Genomic DNA, 18,814 nt, shown 5'->3' with positions numbered 1-18,814 from the left:
AGTAAGGTCCTCCTGCACTGCACTGTACAAAGGGAGACAAGATGTCCCAGATGGGATAAGGCAGGAAGGAAGCATTGATTCAAACCCCACAGCTTTGTCTTGTGTAGTTGAGACAACCCGTGCTGCCTGAAGGCAAGGTGTTGATTGGGATGTTGCTTCTCCAAGCAGGTGTTCAAGAACCAAGAGCAAGATTTCACTAAAAAGCCGCTGGTGACACAAGCAACTGGGACATGCATAAGACAAATGCATGCAAAGGGATTTCCCTGACTGGGAAAAGTTTGACTTTTAAACTAAAGAAGAAAACTGCTCCATGGATTGCATTGAATACCCAAACTGACTTACACAATATACACCTACTTTGACAATCGTACTGACAGATTGGCTGGTATTTTTTTTTTCTTCTTCCAAAACTCAAGCGTTCTATGAAGATGTGAAAGTATTAAACATTATTTCTCTTTTACGGAGAAAAACAAAGGAAGTTTGATGCATCGTGTTAATTTCAAATGGATTTGACAAAGTTCACCACCACCAGGACATTCTCTGCACCTTATGTGACTGTGATATTGGATAAATCATAAAAGCTTCATATACAGTCAAATATTACACAGGAGTCAGGCTTCTCTGACATTTGATCTTTGAACCTCTGATCTCATGTTCTATCCACAGGACACAACCACCAGTGTATTACAAACAACCTTTTTCCTTGCAAAACTAAAAAAAAAAAAAGGAAATTAGAAAACATTTTCATCACCCTTCCAAATTAATCCTACGTACAAAATCACATAATAATTAGACAATGTCTAATGAAACACATATTTAGTGCCCTAGGAAAGAAAATATACTCAAAAGAAAAGCAATAAAATTGAAAATACCCTGTGAGCAAATTAGAAAGAGCTAAACTGTCCCTTAAATTCACGTCATTGTGACATTTTGCTATGTAAAACCTTGAACTTCTAAGAATACGTTGCACAAAGACAGCAAGAGGGGCAAATTGAGAAATTAATATTATAACTAAAGAGGGTAAAGAAATGAAGAAAAAAAAAAGCAAACATCTTACATAGAATGAGAAAACTCAACTAATTCTCATAGCTGTACCAATTCTCCCATCACAGAATAATAACCAATTATTATTGGTTACGTGGCTTCTAGACCAAGTTAAATAATAACTGGTCAGCTCAGCACAAAGGCAGCATGAACTTGGATCCATCACCATTTACCTATGCAAATAAACAATTCATAGACACCTGCTGCTTCCTCATGCATAGGATGGGGTATTTGGGCATCAAGCTCAGAAACAGGCATCTCACTACTACCAGTGTACTCCCAGTAAGTTAACCTAAGAAGGAACATTGCAGCACTTATTTCTTTCTCTAAATTCTTTCTTTAGCTACCTGAGGATCTCAAACTGCACAGATTTCTGATCACACTAAGTGACCTGGCTGAGATACTGCTGAGAAGGCAGTTAGACTAACAAAAGAAAAATTTACATTCACAGCAGGACGCAGGCACGCAGAGATGCAGCTGTAACTTGTGAACTTGCTGTTAGTTTCCTTCCAGCACAGAGTTAGCTCACTCTGGGACTACAAACTTCTCTTGACAGCTCTGGATCTGCAATAATTGTCTCTTCGCAAAGAGACTCAGAAAACATGTAATTGAGCTGTTACAACATGGACGCTGTTTGGCACATGTCACTGAACATGATAGCAATCCTACAGCCTAACACACAGCTGAGAAACGCAGACTTTCAGTGGTCATCTAAAATGGTATCTACCCATTCCAGCAGTATTTATTATGTTTCCAACATCTCTTCCCATCTCATTACATCAAGCTTACGAAAACCTATATTAGTAACTCAATATTATATATGGCCTTCCTCAAAGGTAGAGAGAAGTGTCAACAGAAACCTTTGTACAATATTACATTACTTATTCCAAAGAAATTTTTAGTCCACACATCACCTTAATTAACTCCATGCTAGGCTTTTAAATAGACAAACTACTTAAACAGTCAATACCCTGGTATTATATCAGGTTTGTATTGCTTTTGATACAGCAGTCTCTTTCCTCCTATGGAAATCATCTCCTGTATTACAGAGAAAAGGTCCTTCTTTCTATCTACTTCGATTGGCATGATTTGGATGGGGGGGAAAAAATCTTAGCAATAAATAAAGGGGGAGACAGGTTTACAAAGAGACACAGGCAGGGCTGCCAGATCCTAACTGCAAGGTGCCTTACAGGTGGCAGATTTCCAGGAATGACACCCACAAAAGCCAGCACACTAGCACAGAGCTGCCTAACATAACTAATGGGAAAAGCCAAGAAAGAGACCTTACACTCTCTCCATGAACTTGGTATCCTCATCTGGGTTGCAGGAAAATGCCCATCTCCAACTGGGATTCATACACAGCCACTACCTGGAATTAACTGCCTACCTGTACCCTTTCTCACAAAAGTTGACTGACAAAGAGATGGGACGCAATCACAATACTCAAAGATGAGAGAATGTGGATGAGAGAATGTGTCTCAACTCTACTAGCACCCAGATGAAAGTTTAACCAACATTCCCTTTCTTTAACGATATATTTTAGGTTATTCTAAGGTAGGAATCTTCCTGAAACAGCTGTCCAGCTACTAGTAAATAATGAAAGGAGTGAAGGAGGGAACAAAGACCACCATGTAACCTAGTAGTCAGGCTGTTGGTTAAGGCACTAACCTGGCAAGTCCAGTCTCTGCTTTAGTTATTGGATGCTCATCAGGAGTAGTACCAGGTTTCTGGGTCCCTGACAGCAGGAGCTGTTTTGCTGGGGTTCAACAGGTGTTTTCGGAGCTCTGTCAGACAAACTGCTTTCAGAGAGGACAGGCACAGAGTGTCTTCTGTGACGGCCCTGACGTGTCTAGGTATGAGAGAGATGCCCAGTTTCTGCTGTTTAGCATCTCCAGACACCTGGGTTACGTGGCAGGTTTTGAAGACCTACATTTCTGCCGGAAGTGTTTAAGGTGGCTATTAGGTACTTGAGGCCATGTCTACAATGTGGGAACAGGGGCACCTGAGCTGGCAGGGATCTGCATACCGACTCATAGCCTCAATGCTGGGGAGCTCAGTGCAGAAACTGAGACAATCCGGCCCTGTGCATGGTCACCAACAAGCTATAGTGCTGTGCACAAAGCTGCACTCTACTGTGGGACTTTTCCAGACCAGCGGTTCCTGAACCCTAGTCTACCCCAGAGAGTGGGCAGGCCCTACCTCTGACCTCAGTCCCTGCTTGGATTTTGCCTGAGTTCAGCCAAGGAAACGGTCATTATGGGGATTAAAACTAATCTGATTTCATCTAGCCTAGAACACACAGGAAACAGATCAAAGGTGGATTTCTGCCTGGGTTTCTCATGGATTTCAGTTTCAGTTAATGCTCCCAGCTGCAGGCCTGCCTATTTCTTTCCCTGTTTTAGAAGCAGAAATCATTGCCAAGGCTCCGGCAACCAGGCCAGAAAATAGTGACAAACAGTGTAAGCTGATCTGGCAGGCTTCATTAAGGGCAGATTAAACACTGACAGTCCCCAAGGTTTTTGTGATATGATTGCATGACATGGCCAATGAACTACTCACTCCCTAGGGTGAGATGCAGAGATGATGTTCAACTGCCTGGAGAGTGGAACATAGACTGCTCTGTGAAATTACATGTTATGACGATGTAACATGCGAGGTGCCATCTCTAAACAAGGTTCTTCACCTCAGACAAATCCTGTGAATTGCTAAACAGAAGTCTGTTTATTCCTAAGGGGGCTGAATGATGTAGAAAAATCAAGAGACCTACAAAAGGTTGAAGTGGGAACTTAACAGTTCAGCCCTGAACTCAGGATGCTTTATCTTTTTTCCTATACAAAGGTACAGTTCCCATCATTCTGGATCTTTTTTTTTTTATTCCCCAAGAAATATTTGAGAACGGTCCCCCATTTACAGGGTCAAGTATTATTATATCAGAATGTCAATAACTAGGGTCCTCAGAGTTCTCTGTGCTTGTGGAGATGTTGTATTGGACCTAAAACTGCTTCCTAGATCTACTATCTACTTGTAACCTGATGATTCTCCTTGCTTTACAGAGTGATAGATCCACAAGTTTCTAATCACAGACTGTAGGATAAAATTTCCCTTTTCAATCCAAAATACTTCAAATGCTTCCAAGTTTTCCCTTATATCACTAGACCAAATTAAAAGTTCCAATCCAAAATGCTGCCACTTAACATTGTTTTACTTGACTCTTTCTGGACCCATTCTATCCAAATAAAATACATATGGAATCAAATGCATTCACACAAATTTTTAAAAGGCTCCACAACATCAAAAGAAGATTTTTAGCCATTGATTGTGATCTTATTTGTACACACAGAACAGATACAGTAGAAAGAATCTGGGTCTATACAGCTACAGCAGAGGAGGCTACATTAAGGTAACAACAAACGGAAGAGTAAAATTTGCCATTTACACTATGAAGTTTTAGAGTTCTAGTGGTGTAGAAGTGAAGGTGAAAGCTTTATCCACACCTCAGTACTTTATCCAGAAATGCAGGAAAAACAGATACATAAGAGTTAACATTATAATCAAAAAGTGGGAAACAATCCTGCAAACTTCCATAGAACAGTGTTCTGAATTCAGTCAAAAAAATGTGTTTCCTTCTGGTTTGCATCTATCAGCATAAGTTCAGAAGAGGAAAAAGGGCTGTTGAAGTTGTCACATACCCAGAGAGTAATGCATCCAAAAAGCAGAGCACAACTTCTTAGCTGTCTCACAGTTTTCGAGTTGCTCATATGATTCTTTTCCAATGCTGCAGGTTCTGTCTTTAACAGCTATTCATAATTTCAAACACATCTGGATGTGTTTTAATGAGGTTATCTCTACCAAAAGCCTCTTGAACACAGCACACGCAGCATCCTGTCTGCAGGATGCCTTTATCATTAGATTTTTCGGTTTTCTTACTGCTACTACAAGACAGCAGGTGGAACTGAGGTATTGGTATACACAGGGGAATATATATCTGTAAAAAGGAAGTCAAACAGTTATTTGGAAAACAAATGAGCCATTGGTGTCACAATTTGGTCTTTTCCTTGTCCACATTCCCCATTCTCCCTGCATTTTAGTACCTCTAACTACAAAACACAGGGATTATGCAATGCCATCACCATAACCAGCACTCATGATCGAGATCTCCACTTAGCCCTTTCAGCTCAGGGAGCTAAAAAAAAAATAATTAAAAAAAAAGTAAATTACCTTTAGCTCTTCTGCTTCATCAAGTCAGCATGGAGACACTTTGTTGCTTGCTGTGCCCATTTGTTCCCTAGTAGTTCTGACCTGAAATGGATGCCTCTACACTCCAGGGACATCCAAAGGCAGCTTTCCACAAACTGCACTGCTTACTTGGAACGTCTTTATGTTTGTTAAATACAAGGAAATAAGTTGAAACACACAAACCAAAATTACCCTCTGGGAAAATTATATTCCAATGTGACTAACGCATTCAGCTATTTAAACCTCTTTATGGCTTTACCTCAAATTTAAAATGAATTGAGTAGCTTTCTGGGTGTGTGGGGTTCCAAGTGGAATGGAAATGATGAAAGCACTTATTCAAAACACTGGTTAGTAACCTTTTCCAGAACTCCAGTCCAAATCAGCTATTTGAGAGGATCACTTATAATTTATGAAGCACACACTATGTCATGCCTGTGAAAATGAATTCCTAGAGAGAACTAGAATGCTGCAGAAATCACAGCAGATTCAGATGAAGATTGTTGGAAGAGGGAGGAAAAAGCTGCAGTGATGTGTTAGCAGTATCATTTCTCTCCCTTAGATTTTGCAGTAGTTTTCTATATACAGAGAGTTCCTTGATTTCTGGAAGTGAGCACTGGCTTGGTGAGAAAGAATCAAAAGTGAGTCTCTTCCTGCTATCATTTTCCAGATTGATTTAGACAGATCTCAGATAATCCCAGCGCTTGGAACTAACCCTTTAACTCTAGGAGGTGCAGACTCCCTCCTGCTCCCAGGCTGAGATCAAAATCACAGAATAAAAAACAACGCATGGTTTTACAGAATAATGCTCTCATACCCATCACGGCTTTTTCAGCAGTATATCTCATTGTTCCCTTCAATCTGAAGCCTGAGAAGTGAGAAGATACCACTACTTGCTTTGCCTCCTCTGAATACAGCCCTGCTGCAATAGATGACATCCATAAGGAAATCCTAGGTAGAAAAAATGTGTTAATGGGTGGCTTTAAATCACACCTTTGATCCTGAAAGCAAGAAAATTTGGACAAAGCTCTGTGCTCACTGTTTTTCTATTGGGTATTTCTATGCTGAGCCTAAAAGCTCTTTACTGACCCCACAGGGTGCCTAATTCTCCTGCACAGGCTTAGCCTGTTAGAACTAAGCACAATCTTTACAGGCACTGCAGTGCAGAACTGGGATTCTTCAAGTAGATACTGAGCATCTAAAAGCATTGCACCTGTAATTTAGGATCTCAAGTTATTAGTCTTATTTCTAAGCCAATTCACAATAGCATCTCAGGGTGTGCAGAGGTACTCCATATGATTCAAGGACACAAGCGTTCAACCACCATTCTTGCACTCACAGAGTACAGCCATGTTCCTGCTTTCTCAGCTCAGATGCAGTATCATAGGCATTTAAGTAATTCTGTGCTAGGAACATCAGATCCTAAATGATTCTACTTTGCTGAAGAACATCATGCATCCTTTGTGTGAAATAAGTCTTCCAGGTACTGCTACAATCAGCAGTATACTCAAGCAAGTAATTGCTTTAACGGGACTCACTATAGAGAAAATGAGATTTAAATCTCATTGTTGACTAGAGAGTAAAACAGATAAATAGTTCCTTTTCTTTAGCATCAGCATCTTATTTGGTTTTATTCCCACAAAACAAACGAAATTGCAAGAGCCCACAGATCTCAATTAACAGCCTGTCTTGAATCTGTTTGGGCAGTTAATGCATAGTGATTTCTCTCCCTTTTTATTTAAGGAAACTCTAGCACTGTTTTCCACAAAAGCATCATTTTTTTCCAATGAACAACTTGCACCACACCATAAAATAATTTGATATTAACATTATACTAGTCAGTAGTTAGTATTAGTAGTTAATTAAACTCGCTACTTTAATTACATCAGTTGCTGTTTTAGACTTTATTGAAAGCATCAGAGACAGTGAGGACACTTTCATTTCATACTCTCTCAGTTCCCTAAACCCTTCATTAAAGCCTTTACTACACATGTCCATGCTGGACAACTCCAAAACTGTGCTAGAGCCAATGAAATCTGGCTATCATGACCACATTCAGAATTACTAACTAACAGAGAAGATCAAGGTCATAACCACTGCCTGCCAAACAACTCGTTGTTGCGATCCCAACTATGGATTTTCACCCTTCTTTTGTTGCCAAAGCCCTTTCTATAGATGCAAACAATGGATGCGTAGCAATTGCTCTCTGTTGCTGGGCTGCTTGGAATAGAAATTGTACTACCATCTTTTGACTGTAAGGAGAACTACACCTTTAAAGTGTCTCTCTTCTGTATTAAGTCACGGCATTAAGTAACCTTCTTTAATTCAGTGAATGAAACAAAAATCCATTTAAATATGGAGACACAAGATGTCCAGTGTAGTCAATGAGCTGAGTCCTTTACAAAAAGCAATTTGATTTGAACATACCCATAAGAAGTCCTGTAATTTTGGACAATTACATTATACTCAAGAAAAAAAAAACATAAGTGTGTCAGCTACAATACTGTACTCCATATGTTTTACTTCAATACATTTACTTCTTATGTCTTACCAAATTGTTTGGAAGCAGCTCCACTGTCACAGCTCCACGTCTCCTCTATCATTTCCAGTCTGTACAACTGCAATAGTGCTCAGTTCTCAGGCAAATCAGTACAGATCAAAGCTGGTATTGACTACAGACTCCTTAATTTTCAGTGAGCAGTTTATATCTAGATCAGTTCATAAGTGATGGACGGTACCACTTTCTGAAATGCATAGTAATCTATACAAAATTCAGTTCCTTGGGAGGTGTCATACAGAATTATAGGTAAATGGCCTTGTTAGAAGTCTTAGCGCCAAGGATTCTTCTACTTTCATGCCTAGATGAAGGTCTGCAACAAGCCAAAAACACGTTGGAAAAACTCATAACAGGTCTTCTGAGGTTGGTTATCCTACACTATGCTCATACACAAAATAATGGTATTTTGAAACCATGCTAACACACAAAACTGACATTTTTAGGCAATTGCAGATGAATTTCAAGTATTCACAAAAGACAAATTCCAAAGCATTACAAACAGGCACATATATCTAAACCCCAAAGTAACATGTAAAAACGTACACCATCCATACGATATTAAGAACCATTTTGGGGGGTGGAGCATTTAATAACATTTTTCTGCATGCCAAGAAAGGTTCTGCTGGATATCTGACAACAGAAACACTGTTTGAGTACGCCATGATCTGGTAACAGCATTCTTGCCAATCCCTGAAAAGAAACCACTGGCATTTAGGGTGTGCATTATGGCATGTGTGGTTTAGTAGTACTTCACCACTTTATAAATTCAGGACAAAATCTTGGTTTCATTGAAGTTAATTTGCTACAGGCCTCAGTGGAGCTAGGCTTTCATCCACAATATCTGAGAACTGGGTCTATAGTCTGGAGAAAGATAATGTTAAAAAAAAGGTTTTTTTTCCCACTGCAAACAGAAAAAAAATAATATAAACAATGACTAATTGGTAAAGTTCAAGTTTTTTCTTAAGACTCTTTTCCCTATCAGTTATACTTTGCTGTATACAGTTTTTAAGAAGCTCTCAATCTATATATGTACATATGCAAAGAAATTGGAAAACAGCATATGTATACAGACAGGCTAAAGATTGGTATTATCTTTCATTTTCTTCTCCCATTAGCATAGTTCCACTAACTTGCAGTTCCTCTGGTGTAACTGAAATTATATATGATGATAGAGAAGAGTAAGCCATTAATTCAAATAATTTTTTTAGTGCTCACCTGTAATATTAAGCAAGCTATTACAAAGGAACAATCAACAGCCTTCACAGCCACATTTAATTTTGACCTCTCATCTACATACTCTCTGTAAAGGTCCATCACATACCATAGCACTACGGTAGCCAGCCCCTTCACACTGGACACAACCAGTGCATGGGTTTAACTTTTATACCAGCTGGATGGACAGAACACGTGACTGCTGAGTAAATAAACAAATTCATGTTTTATCAGAAGAGCTTTCTATAGTCCCTACTCCTTAGCAGCAATGAAAGCAATGTCTCAACTCCCTTGACTATGTACAACCTACTTTTATCCTGGGTATGTCTAAATAGAGCAATAACTCTTTTTCTGGTATTAATAACAGTGCTTCTGTTTTTATACACAGCACCTAAAATTTGATCACAAAAGTGAATTCTCTCCATCCCTTTTTGTCTACTGGTTCAGAAAATAACTTGTGATGGTGTCTCTCAAGGCCTGGGGATCTCTGTTCTCAAATCCAGTGTCTCACCAAAGACACTGATTATTGGCATGACGAGCCTCTAGAACTGGTAGTGCACTGAACGTCTGCTCTTTTACATGTCTGTACCCAGTATTCACAGTGTTTGTTTATAATATGCTTTTATGAAAAGCTATGTTACTGAGGTTTGAGCATCATCAATCAGCTGAAAGAACGTTCATCTTGCATTGGACTAATGGTTCGCTTGTAGTCAAGCAAAGCAACTAGCCTGTATGGTCTCTGGGAAGGAGATGACTCTCTCTAGCTAACACCTGACATACACCAGCATTTCTACAGTAAGGTGAGCTGTCACTAGTCCCGTATGAGAAATATTAAAACTGACCGCTAAGAAACCGATGAGATAAAAGAAAACACGAAGAGAAAGAAAGAGGGAATGCCTGAATTTGAACAGAATTCCAAGAAGAGTTTAAGTAGCTATCACATATAAATAAGCCCTAAACATTGTCTTCAGTGATATTTAAATCCAGAGCAGTGCTTTTTTGTTTATGAACTGGATCCCAACCACAAAGAACCAAAATACTCTGACTGCTTACTAGCTGAAACTAAGCTAAAATAGGTAGATATAAAGGGTTGCCTTTATTTCTTTTGGCTTGCCTCTGCACCTACTAATTCCGTTGTCTATATTTGGCTTACTAAATAAATTATTCCTCTACTTTTATCTTATAGGGGATTTTAGGTTAGCTGGCAATAAATAAAACGTTTTGCTGTGGTGGGTGTGGATGATCATTAAGACATGGGGATTGGAGCACTTTTCAGGGTGCAAATGCCCCATCATAAGTTGTCATACAGAATAAAGAAAAAGTGAGAAGAGCCTCCTTTTTCTAAGCTGTTTTGGCTGGCTGGGAAGCTGGCAGTGCAGAGTGTCACTGTGGATGAAAAGTCATCACCACTGATTAACATCAGCTGGAGATATCCCAACATGCATGGTAACCATGGAGAAAACACCAGGACCTTGGTTATCACCCAGACACCTTCAGTGATTCACATCACGCTACTCCATCTAGGCCAGGCAGCACAAAGTGAGACCCTGATACGTACACATATATTCCTAAACCCCATCAGAACAGAAAAGTGGTACTGAAAGCTTCTGCTTCTTGCCCACCAATAAGGCACTGACAAGAGATCCTTCTATCTCTGAAAAAGCAGTCATCGACCACAAGTCCAGTATATGACAAGATTGCAATGCAAGCAGCAGTTTCCTTTGCTTCCCTTCTTTAGGGAGCATTATTAGCTTCTTTATCATCACTATTCTTTCCTGACACAAACATCCAAACAAAAAAGCAAAGATCTGAAAGGTTATACATGGGATTCATGTGCTGTAGTTATTCATGCACTCTGTATCATATTTGAATAGAGAAGCCTTTTCTAACAGTTTTGGACTTTCCATTTACAGTACTGAAAATAAATGTTTGTAGTGACATTCCAAGTGCTCAGCAGAATGGGGATTCTTTCCTATTTCACAGGGAAGTAAGAATTAGACCCCTACTGAAAAGACGAATCCAAACAAAATAAAAACCATTTGCATAGAAGACTGATCCAAAGAATGGCATTGTTCACTGCATGGGCAATGCAATATTTCATGATTTTTCATTTTCACAGAAATTATTTCCATGTGCTCGATTGCAGGCTACAAGCAAATTCTGAGATTTCTCTGCATGCCACAGCATGAAACTGATGATCTACATTTGATCCTAAATGCCTGGCAGGTCTAAGTTTTGATATGCCTTTGTCTCTTACCCCATTTTTCTTCAAAACCATGAGCTTCTTTCTGAAACGTGATAAAACTTAAAACTGTTTGCTTTGTGCACATGTTTTCAAGCTTTTATTCTATACCAAAATTACCTGGAAAACAAGATGACAGCGCAAGAAAAAAACTACAGAGATATTTAAAAAAATCAGGGTTGGCAGCATATTCTGGAAAATGCCAAAGGGTTTGTGGAATAAATCCCATTTGGAAATTTTTGAGATAAAAGAATCCAGCTGTTTTCAAACACCAAATGCACCACTAAGAAGTCTCTAAAATTGCAGAAATGTATTAAATCAACAAAACATATCATCCTCCCACACAAAACAAGAACAACAGCAACAAAAGAACCACAAAACATTCCTATTTAGATAGACTTCAGTGCTAGCTGAAGTATGTCTCTTCCAGGCAGTTTGTCAAAAAATATACACTACAAAGCACATAGGGGTGAGGGATTTTATGATGCTTCAGGCTATCACAAAGCTGAGCAGAGAGATGAAAGCATTCATGCTGCTAAGGGACCTAGAATAAGGAACCAGGTCGAGCCATACGATGATTGGTACCCTTTGCAAAAGCTTTTCTATCAAATCCATTAGAGTATTTCAATGACTGTATCGCTGAACATGAGTTCCTGCTTTAGGGCTTAATTCAACGTTCACTGAAGTCAGTTGTGACTTTTTACTACCTTTAAAAGGTCTTTGGACCAAATGCTAAAAGAATAAAACCCATCTATTTCTGTATCTTTTCTTTTGCTGTGCCTAACAAAAGAAGTTAAAAAAAAAAAAAAGCTCATGGTATATAATCTATTCAACTCCTTCATGACACGCAGAGCATGAAAATGTATACATGTAAAGCATACTTCTAGGAAAAACTGGAACTTGGAAGTATTTATGACACGAGCTAGCTCCTTCATTGCAATGGTAGAAAATACTCGAAGTCTGCAAAAATGGCAAGAATACTGCTCTTCTAATTCTAAAGAGATTCTGTATTTTCAGGCTGTCATTTCTTGTCATTGTTCCTTCAAAAGGGTACTTTGTTTCAAAGGTTTCTAGCTCTGCTCCTCACAAACAGTCCCTTGGCAGAAGTTAATACCCTGCACAATCCAACTGGTTGTGTGACTGCACTCCAAAACAAAGCTGCAAAGTGAATTGGCCCTACTGAAAGTCAACATATTTTATTTAATTTTTAAATGGACAATTTACCAGTTCTAGGTTTGAAGCCAGACACAGTGGCACAAGTGAGGGTAGGTAGCTTCCAGTAAATACAGAGAAATGAGCCACTGGAAGCAACTAACAGAATACTACCCTGGAATAACAGCCTGGATGTCCAAAAATCCAGCCAACATTCCTTATAGAAAGAGTTCTTCCTGTAGATAAATAACACTGAAAGGTAGCAATTTCATTAACTATGATGCAACGTGAGAAGTTCTATTCAAAGTTCCTTATATCTCTCCTTATCTTCTGATAATACCACAGGATCATTTACATGGAGTTTTGAAACTCACATTTCACGATGATAATTTCCATCTGGTCTTTAAAAAGACAAAAATAAAATGTAAGTAAAGAGCTGTTCAGTAACTTTGCAGTATGAAAAATAAACAAACTTTACCATTTCTAAATACACTCACACAAAGAACATAAAGATATTTGTGCTGAAATGGCTGGAGACAGAAGGCACAAATTTGGCAGGCAAGATGACTAAATAAGGAATGCATCCGCATTTTCCAATTAAAATCACTTTCGCTTTGACTGATCTGCTCAAAAACACCCTTTTTGTCCTTTATCAAGTGTTTTCCCTCAGCTTGAAAGGAAGCAGCAAAGGAACATCATGCTGTGCTTGTGTACAATTAACTTCACCAAGCAATGAAACATTCAGAGAAGAAACAGCAGCCCTTTCTGTGATATGTAGATTTTTACACTGTGCTTACACAGTGCTGAACATCCAGCATGATAAAAGCATTCCAGCTTCTAAGATCTGTGGATTTATTTTATTCTATTTAAATGTTACTTCGCTATAGTCTCTGTAACACACCTGAAGGAATTACAAAAGCTGTAACGCCACAGAAAATTATTTTCTATTCAGTTTTCTATCAGTGTAGACATTTGGGCTTTTATTCACAAGGGATGCCTATGTATCCTTATGGATCATGATTATGTGAGAGGCTGTTCATGATTATGTGAGGGGCACCTTGCTACAGAGGGTCTGCCAATTTTTTTTTTTGACATATTACCTCAGCCCTTTGAATTCAGATGTCTGAAGAGCTCCAAAGTGGTCTACATGAGAGTTCATCTTATTCCTTCTGATGCACATGACATATCTCTTTCTAGCACCGTGCTTGGCCTTTAATCTGCCAGCAACTGCTTTGTTAGAGTCTTGTTTTTATCAGCTCATCATATACCCCTTGCTCAAACAATGTTACACAGATTCAACATCAAACTGACATGAAGCACCTTGCCGTAACTGTACCTTTGATGTTTTTGGTTTTGTCCTTGGTTTTGTTCTCCCCTCCACCACCCTGCTCTAGATTTCTTTAGGTAATAATGAGCTTGACTTTTGATGCTCTAGTCTTTGAAGTACTGAACTTTTGCATGCAAATGGCCAGGTTTCACTGCAGAAAAAATACGACTTTGTATTTTTTGATGATTGTTTGGAATGAATCTATTCAACATGTCCATATAAGGCTGACTAAAGAGGTGCATTACTTCTACATCAGATAAATCTCCCACAGACAATTTTTTATGCTTCCTGGAATTTTAAGTGCCAGTGTTGGAGTTGGCTGAATGTTATTTGCCAGCTGACACTAATTTTGCTCTTCTCTAATTCACAACCACTCACAAACATTTCTCACTTTTGATGAACACGTTTTGTCCCCGTATGGTTTTGCCAAACTCTTTGGTGGCCCATTTTGCAGATGTCAGTTGCTCATGAAAAAAACAACTATTGACTATGTGTATGCTTTTCATCCATTGCCTTTTTTGATGAGTGGGTGGCTGAAATTTTCATGGAAAATAACAGCAAGCAAGAGAATGCATTTCCATGACAAATCTTTTGGGATTTGCAATATCTCCACGACTGTTCTACCATTGTAGAAATATTGAAGACTGACAGACAGTATAGCCACCCTAGTCTTCAAGAATGTTGGATTAGAATGATTTGTTACTGTATTTACAATATTTCTCTTTTTCCCTATATTGCCAGCCTCAACCACTATTTCCCTCAACAACGGTGGCTAAAAAGACAGCAGCAGTTTCATGCTAATGGCCAGAAGGAAAAATATTGAGCAATAGACTCAATTCTTCCACCTGCTGCTTATATGCAGTGAAGAGGCTGCATCATATTCTTTTTAGATGAGAGTATCATAATCCACGACTTGAGGTATCTCCAGTTTGGCCTATAGCAAACATCCATACTCCTCTTGCTTGCCCTTCTGAGCAAGCTATGACAGCACATTAGCCGCTACTGTGAAGTTTCTGCTGGGTTCCCATCCAGTGAAACTACAAACATTTTAAGCTCTTGTTCCTAACCTAAGAAAAGCACTTTTAATTATTGGGACCTGGCTATAAAGAACAACCCCCCTCCATTGCCACAAAAAACAGGCCTTGAGGATACTGAAACTATTATCAGCTTATCAAGAAAAACTCCCAAGAGCCTAAGGGCTGAACATTTTTAGCTGGCAGACTTGAAATTTAGAACATAATATCAGGAGGGAATGGCCTGAATTTAAATATACCCAGGAAGATACTTCTGACCCAACTCTCCTCATATCGCACACATTCCTGTAAGGATGAGTGCAGAACACAAAATAGCGCTCACAAAAGGACAACGGAAGTTCTAAAAACACACCGGAATAAGCACAAAGAACTAAGCACTGTGGTGGGAAGTGTGCTATCAAAAAGGAGGGGCTTGAACCTGGGATCAAGAGAGAAGCCTTGGACCTGAGTGCATCAGACATCTGGCACAGCTTCGCAAACATTTATCTGAAACCACTAAGGATCTGTAGGCCTCGACTACATAGAGGGTGAACATGATTTATCAGAACTAGAGACAACTGACAGTACAGGTTGGTCAGGAGCTACAAATCCTAACTTATGTTAACACAAAGTGGAGCTTGCCACCCTTACTCCAGCCCGAGAGCTACAGCCGTGCGCTCCCAGTCTGGTCAGGTTGTCCACAGACAAACAGAGGCATATGCGTAATATGTGTAGTCCCCTTACTTATAGCACCTACGTCATTCACAGCAGGATGGGTGCCTGGCTACAACGAAGCGTTGGGTAAGGTTACAGGTCTCAGGCCCCAGCAAGAGTATGTGTTAAAACTGGGTTTAGTGGTAGGAGTCTCACAGTACGAACATTTGTTACTATCAAGCTCAAGACAACGCAACTATTCAGTGACTTTTATTCACTTACTTTAAAAGGATTTAAAAGAGTGGCTGATAGGAACTAGCTGTACTTCACTACTGAAGACAACTGAGAAATAAGACACCCTTTATTTTTGTCCAAAATGCCTTCAAGTGCCTTAATTTTTTTTTTGTTTGGTTGGTTTTTTTCCCCTCTCCAGGGCTGAGCTGCTGAGAAGTCCGAATATTAGAGGTAGTGGTGACCCCTGAAAAATCCTGTCAGCACAGCAGACATTAAGCATTTCTGAAAATGTTATCAGAGCACAGAAAGGCAGTAGTAGAGTCAAACACTGTAAATCTCAATGTTTCTCTTTCTGAGCAAGTGTAAATGTGACCAAACGAGTCAAGATAGACCATGTAGCTTCTTTGTTCAAGTAAATTAGCAACAATAATTTGTATGTGGAAAACTTCTGAGTAAAAAGGCATATGTTGGCATGACAATAAATTAAAAAGCTATTGCGTAGAAATACAACAAGAATAACAACACCAGGGCAGTTAAGAGGGCAGTACTCCAGATTGTCACATGTGGTTTGTCAGAAACACAAACAAATAACACTTTCTCTGTCTTAGTTGAACTTGCAACATTGACCCTCAAAGCTAATAATAACATTTTCCAAAGAATAAGACAAATAGAAGTTGCTTTGTTGTACTCTTGTTTTTCTAACTTCTTAGGAATATCTTAAGCCTAGAAAAAAAATATCATTTTTGGTAAATAGATTTTATTTCACTTGCATTCTTGGTTACCTTGAGAACATTCTTTTAAACAACTTTATTTTTTCTCTCTGTTTCCTTTTCTTTTTATAGGTTTCAAAATTAAAATTTAAAAACAAGGTAATTGGGGAAAGTGGATGATGGCTTTCTGCTTTCAAGAACAGGATTGTAAGAGGGGATCCAAAAATGAACACATACTGAGAAGATCAAGAACTCAGAATCTAACAGATGAATTTACCCCACTGGCACATATGTAGGCTGCTCTGCATAAATCAAATGCATTATAGAGTTTGGGATAAGATACTCAAAGGAAAAGTTACTTTAAAAAAAGTAAAATACACACAGCTTACTAAAGTCATGAAGGACTAGAATGCAGCTTTTCAGCTTTTATTTTTAACAATACTAAGTTACATTTCAAGTCTTGTTGCAAACAAATATATTTTTAGAATCAATTACACAAAGAGGTTTGAGCTACCTGAAGATTAATATTTTGGTCTCAAAGGACATTTAACTGAAAACATCTATTATTCTACAGGAAATGTAATTTTTTCTGCTAGAGACAGAGGAAAACATTTCAAAAGGATTGCTTTTATGACCTTCACTGTCCTGGAGGATGAAATGATCATTCATCCAACTGTATTCTTGCTTTTGCCAGCAAAAATTACACTGCCCTGATTAGGTTTTCCATTTAAATGAATGAAGTCTTTCAGGAGCTCAGGTTTTTCAGGTTTCCCTCAATAGTCAGCCCTGCTAAAATGGGGCATTTCCTTTTAGTGCATAGTTTCCTACCAGCAGCCAGGACTAGCGAGAGACACAGCTGTGTCAAGAGGTGGAAAAGCAGAAACAACTACAGAGAACATTAAATGTGATTATTAGTTTTCTTTGTTTTTAATAAATTTTAACATCATTCCTACCTCTGTACTGTAAAGTTCAATCCTGGCACATCTGCACTATGGTCCTGCAGCTGACCACCGCTGATCTAAATTTGAAATAAGAGCAGCTACTGAACATTACTCAGACCTGTGCAGGTCACACCAAGCCTTGTGTTACTTCAGCCACAGGTCACAAGAAATACATTCACCCTGGCTTAAGCCATCAGAGGCATCTCTCCTCTCTGATGTGATGCAGGAGTATCCATACCGAGGAAGCTAGGTCTGCTAAAAATTCAAGTCCTTAGGTGGTAGGTTAAGGGGGTCATTCAGCATACTATACAGTGGTGACAATGAAAGTGAGACCTTTTGCAGAAAAGGTGTTTGAAAAAATAGTACTTGAAATTTCAGTGATTTTTCTGCCCAGGAAAAGAAAATGCAAGTATTTTAGCGTAATACTTAATCAACAACGCTCAAAAGAACAAGAGTTAAAGTTAATTCTAAGCATATGTACTTTGCATTTTATTTGAAAACCTACTTTTTTCTTCTTCCAAAGAGCTCCCTTTCCCTTGCTGCCAGGGCTTGTGTTTTGCCTCAGGCTTGTCATAATCCTCAATTCTTTACAGTTTTGCATTTTTCTGCTCTAAGGCCTTTCTTCTGTCAGCTCAGAAAGACCTTTAATTTCATGTTCTTTTTTCTGCTCTTTTTCCTCTCAGGCCCTCTCTCTTCTATACTCATATTTACTGCATGTGACCATGTTTTACATTTCCTAACTATTACTTTCCTAGGGTTTCTTTAATCCAGTGTATCACATTTTACAAGAAATATGTCCATGTTGCTTACTTCTCTCCCTCAGGCACCCTTCCCCACCTTTCATATGGTTGACTAGCCATTTCTTCTCTTTCTTTCAGTCTATTTTCTCTTCAGTCTTACATCACCTTCCTCTGCTGCTATCACTATCAAACTAGTAAATTGTTTCTGTGGGCAGTGGGGCAGCACTTATTGTAAGTTAGCATCTATTCAGGACAGGGGCTGTTGCTGCCCTCCCCTAGTAAGGACTGACTAACATTAAGGCCCAAGAATTGTTGCCTCAAAGATTTTTGAGACAAAGAAAATACCAGTGTGGATGCAACCTGCTCTTGGGAGTTCTAAGAAATTGGGGACTGAAACATTCCACCAATACTAATCTTGCACTGATCTTTAAAACAAATGCAGTTAAAGATTTCCATTCTGACTGATGCAGCCTGGGTCACTACATTTTTTTTTATTTGCTTCAAAAGCCTAACCTCAGCCCTGTAAGGCGTCACCAACTATGGCTTAAAGCAGTATGATAGCAGTCATATGCAGACTAGTTTGTAACCAGGCAAGGGAGCAGCAGGTGCAAAATCAGGCATTTCTGTCACTTGGCAGAGCAAAGCTGTCAGGTCAGTACTCCTAAGAGTTGAATGAGAAAAACTGGAAAATCAACTTCTGCAGATAGAGCTAAAAAATGTTATTGGGACATAAGATACCCATTAGTCACAGAGAA

Source organism: Anser cygnoides, chromosome 4 (assembly GCF_040182565.1).
Source record: "Anser cygnoides isolate HZ-2024a breed goose chromosome 4, Taihu_goose_T2T_genome, whole genome shotgun sequence".
In the NCBI taxonomy this organism is placed as follows: Eukaryota; Metazoa; Chordata; class Aves; order Anseriformes; family Anatidae; genus Anser; species Anser cygnoides.
Note: the sequence above shows the minus strand (reverse complement) of the source record.